This window comes from Ochotona curzoniae, unplaced genomic scaffold (genome assembly GCF_017591425.1).
Source record: "Ochotona curzoniae isolate NIBS_2020 unplaced genomic scaffold, NIBS_Ocur_1.0 contig_1893, whole genome shotgun sequence".
Lineage (NCBI taxonomy): Eukaryota > Metazoa > Chordata > Mammalia > Lagomorpha > Ochotonidae > Ochotona > Ochotona curzoniae.
This window is the reverse complement of record NW_024465245.1, coordinates 55,969-62,153: the sequence shown is the minus strand read 5'-3', so window position 1 is coordinate 62,153 and position 6,185 is coordinate 55,969. Positions and strand designations below refer to the sequence as shown.

The 6,185-nt window shown below is 55.5% G+C and overlaps 1 long non-coding RNA gene across 1 annotated transcript; it reads left to right on the top strand.

Annotated features, from left to right (window-relative positions):
* The first annotated feature begins 219 nt into the window (after nt 1–219).
* LOC121149151 lies at nt 220–5,955 on the top strand. The gene is made up of 3 exons (XR_005882622.1): nt 220–231; nt 518–522; nt 5,815–5,955. It is a non-coding gene; the product is annotated as an uncharacterized LOC121149151 (long non-coding RNA).
* Nucleotides 5,956–6,185: the final 230 nt, after the last annotated feature.

Sequence of the window (6,185 nt, the reverse complement as noted above, 5' to 3'; positions counted from 1 at the left end):
AGCAGCTTTGCTGAATGTCCCAGTTTAGCCCTGAGATTGTGCTGCCATCTCTGGATTATGGTTTGTCCCAAGAGTAGCAGGGGTGAGGCCTGGCACTGGATCCTATACTCACATTTGCCCTCTGCTGCAGGCTGTCCATTCCGTAGCGGTGGCCGACAGTACGCCCTCAGAACTGTGAGACTGAGCTGCATGTTCTGTCTTGTGGGTTCCTTTTTCCCCTGCCTCGGTGTGGTGGGAAAGGCCAGGGGTGTGGAATCCATCATGATCTCTGCTTTCTCTGCCTTGTGCTGCATTGGAGGTGCGTGGGCCAGCCCCACCCGTGGTGGTGTGGGGCACTTGTCTGCCAGAGTCTGGGTCTGTTGGACTCTGTGTGGTTCTCCTGCAGCAATCCTCTTTGTCTTTTGGGTGCCTGAAACCCAATGGTGGTGTTGCTCTTTTGCTCCCCCAGTGTCCTTTCCCTGGTGTGCCACCGCAGCCTGCTGGTGTGTGCTGCCTGCTCAGTGGAGTCTCTGTAAAGTCGAGGTGGTAAGGAGGAGGAGGTATGGGTGTAGCACCTCGCCTTTTGGGGAAGGGAGGCTGCTGATGCCTGTGCTTTGCCTGGCTTTGTGTCCCTGTGTGTCCGTGGGGGCAGGGTGGCTTCCTTACCTCTGCTGCAGACCACTCCACCCATCTTCAGACTTGACCCCTAGGCTGGGTGTTCCCCTGTCGGCTGCTGAGAAGTGCATGGTGAGGTCGGTGGGGGAGGTCTAGTGATCCGAGGGATGTGCCATATCGCCCACCTTCTGCTGTTTCTCCTTCCTCCTGTGTGTGTCGGTTGCCACACTGCTGACAACGTGGATGGCTTGGGTTGTGCATTAGGTGGTAATGTTTGCTTGTGCCCTCTGCCCGCCCCTCTGGTGGGCTGCATGGGGTTATGTCTGGACTCTTCTGGCCCCTTGCTGCTGGGGGCTGGATGCTGTCTCTTGTGCCTCTTCCTTGCCACAGCCTGTGCCTCCCCCTCTGTGTTGGGGAGGGTCCCACTGGACTGAGTGTCCTGGTGTCTACAGATCTGATGGAGAGGGGCCCTGTGGTCACTTGCATGAGCCCATGTGAATGTGTCTCTGGTGTGATGCCTTCTGTGTGCTGCCTGGGGATCTGGAGTGTGTAGGGCTTGTTCCATGCTGCTCCTGTGGCCCTGGTGCAGGGTGGTTCTCTGCCTGCTTCATGCCCTGGGCTGCTATGGCCATTGGCCAGGCATCACTGGTGATGAAGGGTGGTGGTAGCACCTCAGGTTTGGGCCTGTTGGGTCTCCACTTGGCTGTATTGGTCTTGGGAGTGTTCTCACGAGGTTGTGGCCTCTGGAGTGGGGAAATGGATGTTGGTGAATGGAGGTCAGGAGATTACTAGTTTGTGGGCCTTGGTGGTGTCCCAGTGGAGGAGCCTCAGGTGCATGTCAGGGAGTGTGTGGTGTGCTGGAGGTGAGTTCCGGTATCCCAGGTGTTATGGGACCACCCTCGTGTGTGTGATGGTGGCATCCCATATCCTTTTTCTGGGTGGACCCTGCTTTCATTGGCTCGAGATGCATTCTCTTGTGGTTCTGCTTCATGCTCTGGTGCCTCTCCCATGTGGCCCAATGCTGTCATCCCCACAGGTACCCCCTCACCTCAAGCTGTGGCCTCGTGTTGGGAGCATTTGTCAGGGTTTGGGTTCGGTTGGCTGTGACAGATGGCCTGTGCTGTGTGGAGCTGGAGTTTTCCCCTTCGTTGGAGAGGTGTGTGCATGAGAGGGGTGGATGAATTGCAATGTCCCAGCTGTGTGGTTGTGTCTGGTGTCTCCCCCTCCCCCATACAGGACTGCCCTTATGCTCTGAGGGTGCTGGCAGTGAGATCCTGCCTGGTGTGGGGACTGGTGTGACACCTGACCGCCATTCAGGTTGGCAGTCTGTGTTGAGGAGGCCCTCTTTTCCCATGCCTCTCCACCTCCTGGTCCCAGGTCTCTGCCATCTCATTGTTCTACCTGGGTCTTGTTGCATCTGTTGGGAGGACACTCTGGCCCCTTCTGAGTCACACGCCTTGCCCTGTCAGGCAGCGGTGGTGGTGCCGTGGGTTGATTTTTTTTAAGTGGTGTGCGTGAGGGTTGAGGTTGGCGAGGCCGTGGGGCTGGCAAGGGCGGTTGGTATCTGCTGCTCTCCCTCTTTCCCTCCTCCTTCCGTGTAGCAGTGACAGTGGTCTTTCCAGACACCGTGTGGTGCCCAAGGTTGGGCTTTTCCTTAACCTCTGGCCTGTTTCTATCATGAGGTTGTATAGACAGCTTGGCATCGCTCTGTGCCCGTTGTGTGTGGGGGTGTTGTAGGCCTGGGGATCATGTCGCCCCCTTTTGTCGCCCCCTTTTCCTCCACACGATGTGCTTTCCTGTTGTGGGCCGGCCCAGATGGGGAGGATTGTCCTGTGGGTTTGGTGCCGGGAGAAAGGAGCTGTCTCTCTAGGTGAGCTGTCTTTCGGTTCCAGTGGGCCTGGGGATCATGCTGGGGACATCAGGGTGGTACACTGTGCTGCGTCAGTGATGGCGGTTGCTCTGTCCCCACCTCGGAGTGGCGTGGATCCTCCGCTTCATGGTGTTTCTTCAGTGGTGCTGTGTTTCTGGGGGAGATTTCCCCACCATGCCTTGTGGTTAGGGTTAGGGGGACCAGCTCAGCGGCTGGCCGGCCAGTCTTTGTGCGTTCCTTGCTCCCCTTTTCCCTTCCCCGATCTCAGCCACGTGTGCTTTTCTCTCTCCTCCCTGCCCATCCAGTGTCTCATTTTTACCTTACCGAGGATAGGAAGGCGGGGGGGCTGTGTGTGTCTTGCATCAAGGGGAGTGGGCAGCAATGGGCCATGCTTGTGGTGCCGTGCTGTACAGGGCTGTGACTGGTGGGCCTGGCTTGCTGATGTGTTGGGGGTGGTGGTCTCTGGGCTGTGTGCTGTGCCTCTCTTGACTCTGGTGTGTCTGTCTTGAACCCCTAGGCCCTATGGTGGTCCAGGGGCATGGTGCCTGAGCCGTAGAGGTTCTGGCAGTCTCAGCCCCCCTGTGTGGCCAGCCCCATCTCAATACCTGCCCTGCCTTGCCTTGCCACTCCACCCTTGCTGTGCAGGGCTGTGGCAGCCACACTCCTCCCTATTCTGTCCTTGGCCACGCATCCTGTCCTCTCTGGCTTTCTCGCTCCAGGTACCTAGTGCGTCCCAGTGTGAGGAGGTCTAAAGACCCCCTGAGTTTTATGCTCATTCACATTGGGGTTGGAGTTGTTGGCCCATAGGGGGTCAAGACTGGAGGGTCAGACTGGCCCAGGCCATCCTGCCCCTTCTGGCTCTGCTCCCTTGACCTATGCTATCCTTCCTCCCTCCACCTTGCCTGCCTCCCTCTACCCCATTCATCCATCCATTCATCCTCCCCTCTCCTGGTGTTGGTCTCGTAGTGGTGACTCGGACCAACCCATGGGGGAAAAAGCTGAGGCATCACGCCCCTGTACAGTGCTTAGAAGGGTGGTTGTGGTTGGGTGGGGTTGTGGGGATGGAAGCCTCCCAGTGCCTGTGGGGTCCATCTGAGTGTCCAACCCCATGGACCATGCCATTGTCTTGTGTCTTTCCAAGTCTGTTGGCCAGCCTGGGGCACCCCTTCTGGTCTCTGTGTTGAGACAGGTGCCATGCCTTGCAACAACATGCAGAAACTCAGCAGAGAATCACTTGACTTTGAATGCACTTGCAGCCCTGGGTTCCTCATGGGGCTATGCCTGGCTGCCTGTCTGGGCATGGCTTGAGGATCAGTTGCCCTCAGAGTGGGGGTTGGTCTCTGTCCTTCCTGCCCCCGGGTCACACTGCTGGGATGTGTGCTCGCAGGACCCCTCTTGAGGGGCTTTCCCCTTAAGTGCAGACCAGAGGTGGGCTCCACTCTCCTGTCTTTCCTGGCTCCACAGTGCTACAGTTTGTCCAGGAGAGGCGTTGTTGGGTATACCTAGGAGAAAAGAGGCATCAGTGCCAGGAGAGGTGGGCTCACCAGGCATGCTGAGGAGGAAGGAGGGGGTACTCTTGGGGTTGGTTGGGAAGCAAGCCTTGAGGCTGGTAGCAGCGCATGCCCTCCGGCCACAGTCTGGTGCCTGCCTCACTGTTCCTGCCATGTATTCCTAGTCTCTGCCCCCTCCTTGCTTCCTTCCCCCTCTGCCCTTGGGGAGGTCGTTTGTGCCACACACTTGGTGGGTTATTGGGAGTGGAATCTCTTGCCCTGTTTTCCCGGTGTGGCTTGCCACTCCCTCCTCTGCCTGAGACCCAGGATGAAAGGCTTTCCGCACTGTGCACTGATCCCGACACCCAGCAGGTGCACATCCAGAGGAGGGGGGGACGGCTATCTGAGGCCAACGGAGGCTCCTTAGGTGCTGCAGTATTGTCAGGCTGCCATGCCTTGGGACCGGTCCAGTTTGGAGAGCCCTTCCTTCTGGGAAACAGGGCGTGGCTGGAAAGGGAGCCCTCTAGCCCATCACAGAAGGCAAGTTTGTGGGGAACCTGCTGCTAAACCATCCATGGGTGATCTGCTTCTGGGCCAGGATTTTGTAAATGGCAGAGTAACTCCCTCCATGAGATCCATTGAATCAGCTCTGGACACAAGGGTTTGTCTAGGTGCCTGTTGGGCCTGCGTCCCATGGTCTGGCTTGTGATGCTGCTGGCTGTGCATGGCGGTTGAGCCTTGGTTGGTTCGTTTTTTGCACCTCGCTAGCCGTGCACCTCCAGGCAAAACTCCAGGGCCACAAGCCCTTGTGTTTGCCCCTTGCATACCTGTGTGGGGGCAGAGGGGTGTTGACGGTGGTGTGCCTGTGTGTGGCCTCCGGTGGCAGGGGTGGGGGTGAGGGGTGAGGAGGCATTTTCCCCTGGTGGGAGTTTGGGCTTCTCACACACCCACAGTCCTCTCCACCGGGTTGGAGGGTCACCAGCTGGCCCTTCTCCCTCTGGGATGACGGAGGAGAGCTCTCAGAGGAGGCAGGGGTGCTGGCACTGCATGCGTCCCTTTACCCAGGTGGGCACACTTGTGGGTTGAAGGTCCCAACGATTCTTTCCCTCTCTCTCTTCCCAGTAAGGTGGTCAACTAGCTGCTCAGTGGCACTTAGCTGGTCCATTCTTGTGGTCATCTGCAGTGGTGGACCAGCTGCCCCATGGCATTTGTACACGCTGTTGCCACTTGGTGTCATTGTTGACATGTTTGCTTTCTGTGTCCTCTCAGTCTTCCTAAAAATTCACTTCCCCCCCCTCCGCCTCCTGCTTTCCATCTCTCCACCTTTTTTTTCCTATTATTTAGATGTTCAGTTTTAACTGACTTTCTTGCTTTTTTTCTGTGTTCTTGGGGAGTCTTGCTAAAACTTCCTCCCCCTATCTCTTCTTCTGCCTCCTTTCTTTGTCTCCTCCACTTTTTTTTTTTTTTTGAATTTTTGAGTTATGTGTTCCAATTTAGTATAGACTGGGATTTCCCTCCAAACTCTCAATCCCAACAGATTTTCCCCCATTTAATACACTGGTATAATAATTTCAACAGTCTCTTCTTTAAGTGTAATTCAACATTGCTGGTACTCTTCTTTAAGTGTAATTCAACATTGATGGTACAACGTCACACAGTCCAGCATCCCATTGTCTACATTTGACCAACAGTTTCATTGGGAAGCTTTTTTTTCCTTTTAATTTTTACTTTCTTTTTCTTTCTTCCTCCTTCTTTTTGCTTTCTTTCTGTGTTTTTGGGGAATCTTTGTAAAAACTGTTTAAATTTAATGTTTTGACTGCCTCATTGACTCACGCATTTATTTTCCCCATTTCTTTAGAGAGAAAGGAACACTTGGTCCACCAAAGGAAGCTGGGCTCAGCGTTGAGTGATGACCTGCCTCTGCTGGCCACACCTGGGGCAGTACAATACTGCCTGCAGCTCCTTCCTGCCCGGTCTGCACGCTAATCAGCCCAACACTACACCACCAAGATGCTCAGGTGTGCTGCATCCCTGGCTAGAAAAGGAACCCAGACAAAACGGGTGGCTGGGGCTGGGGCCAGGGATGGGGAAGAATGATTTAGTAACTGTGTTTGAAGGGACACACACACACACACACACACACACACACGTCTATGACTATGATTATTGCATGAGTTATGGTTAGCTTTGGGAGTTTGATTTGTGTTTGAGCTAGGGATGCTCTTAGTAGT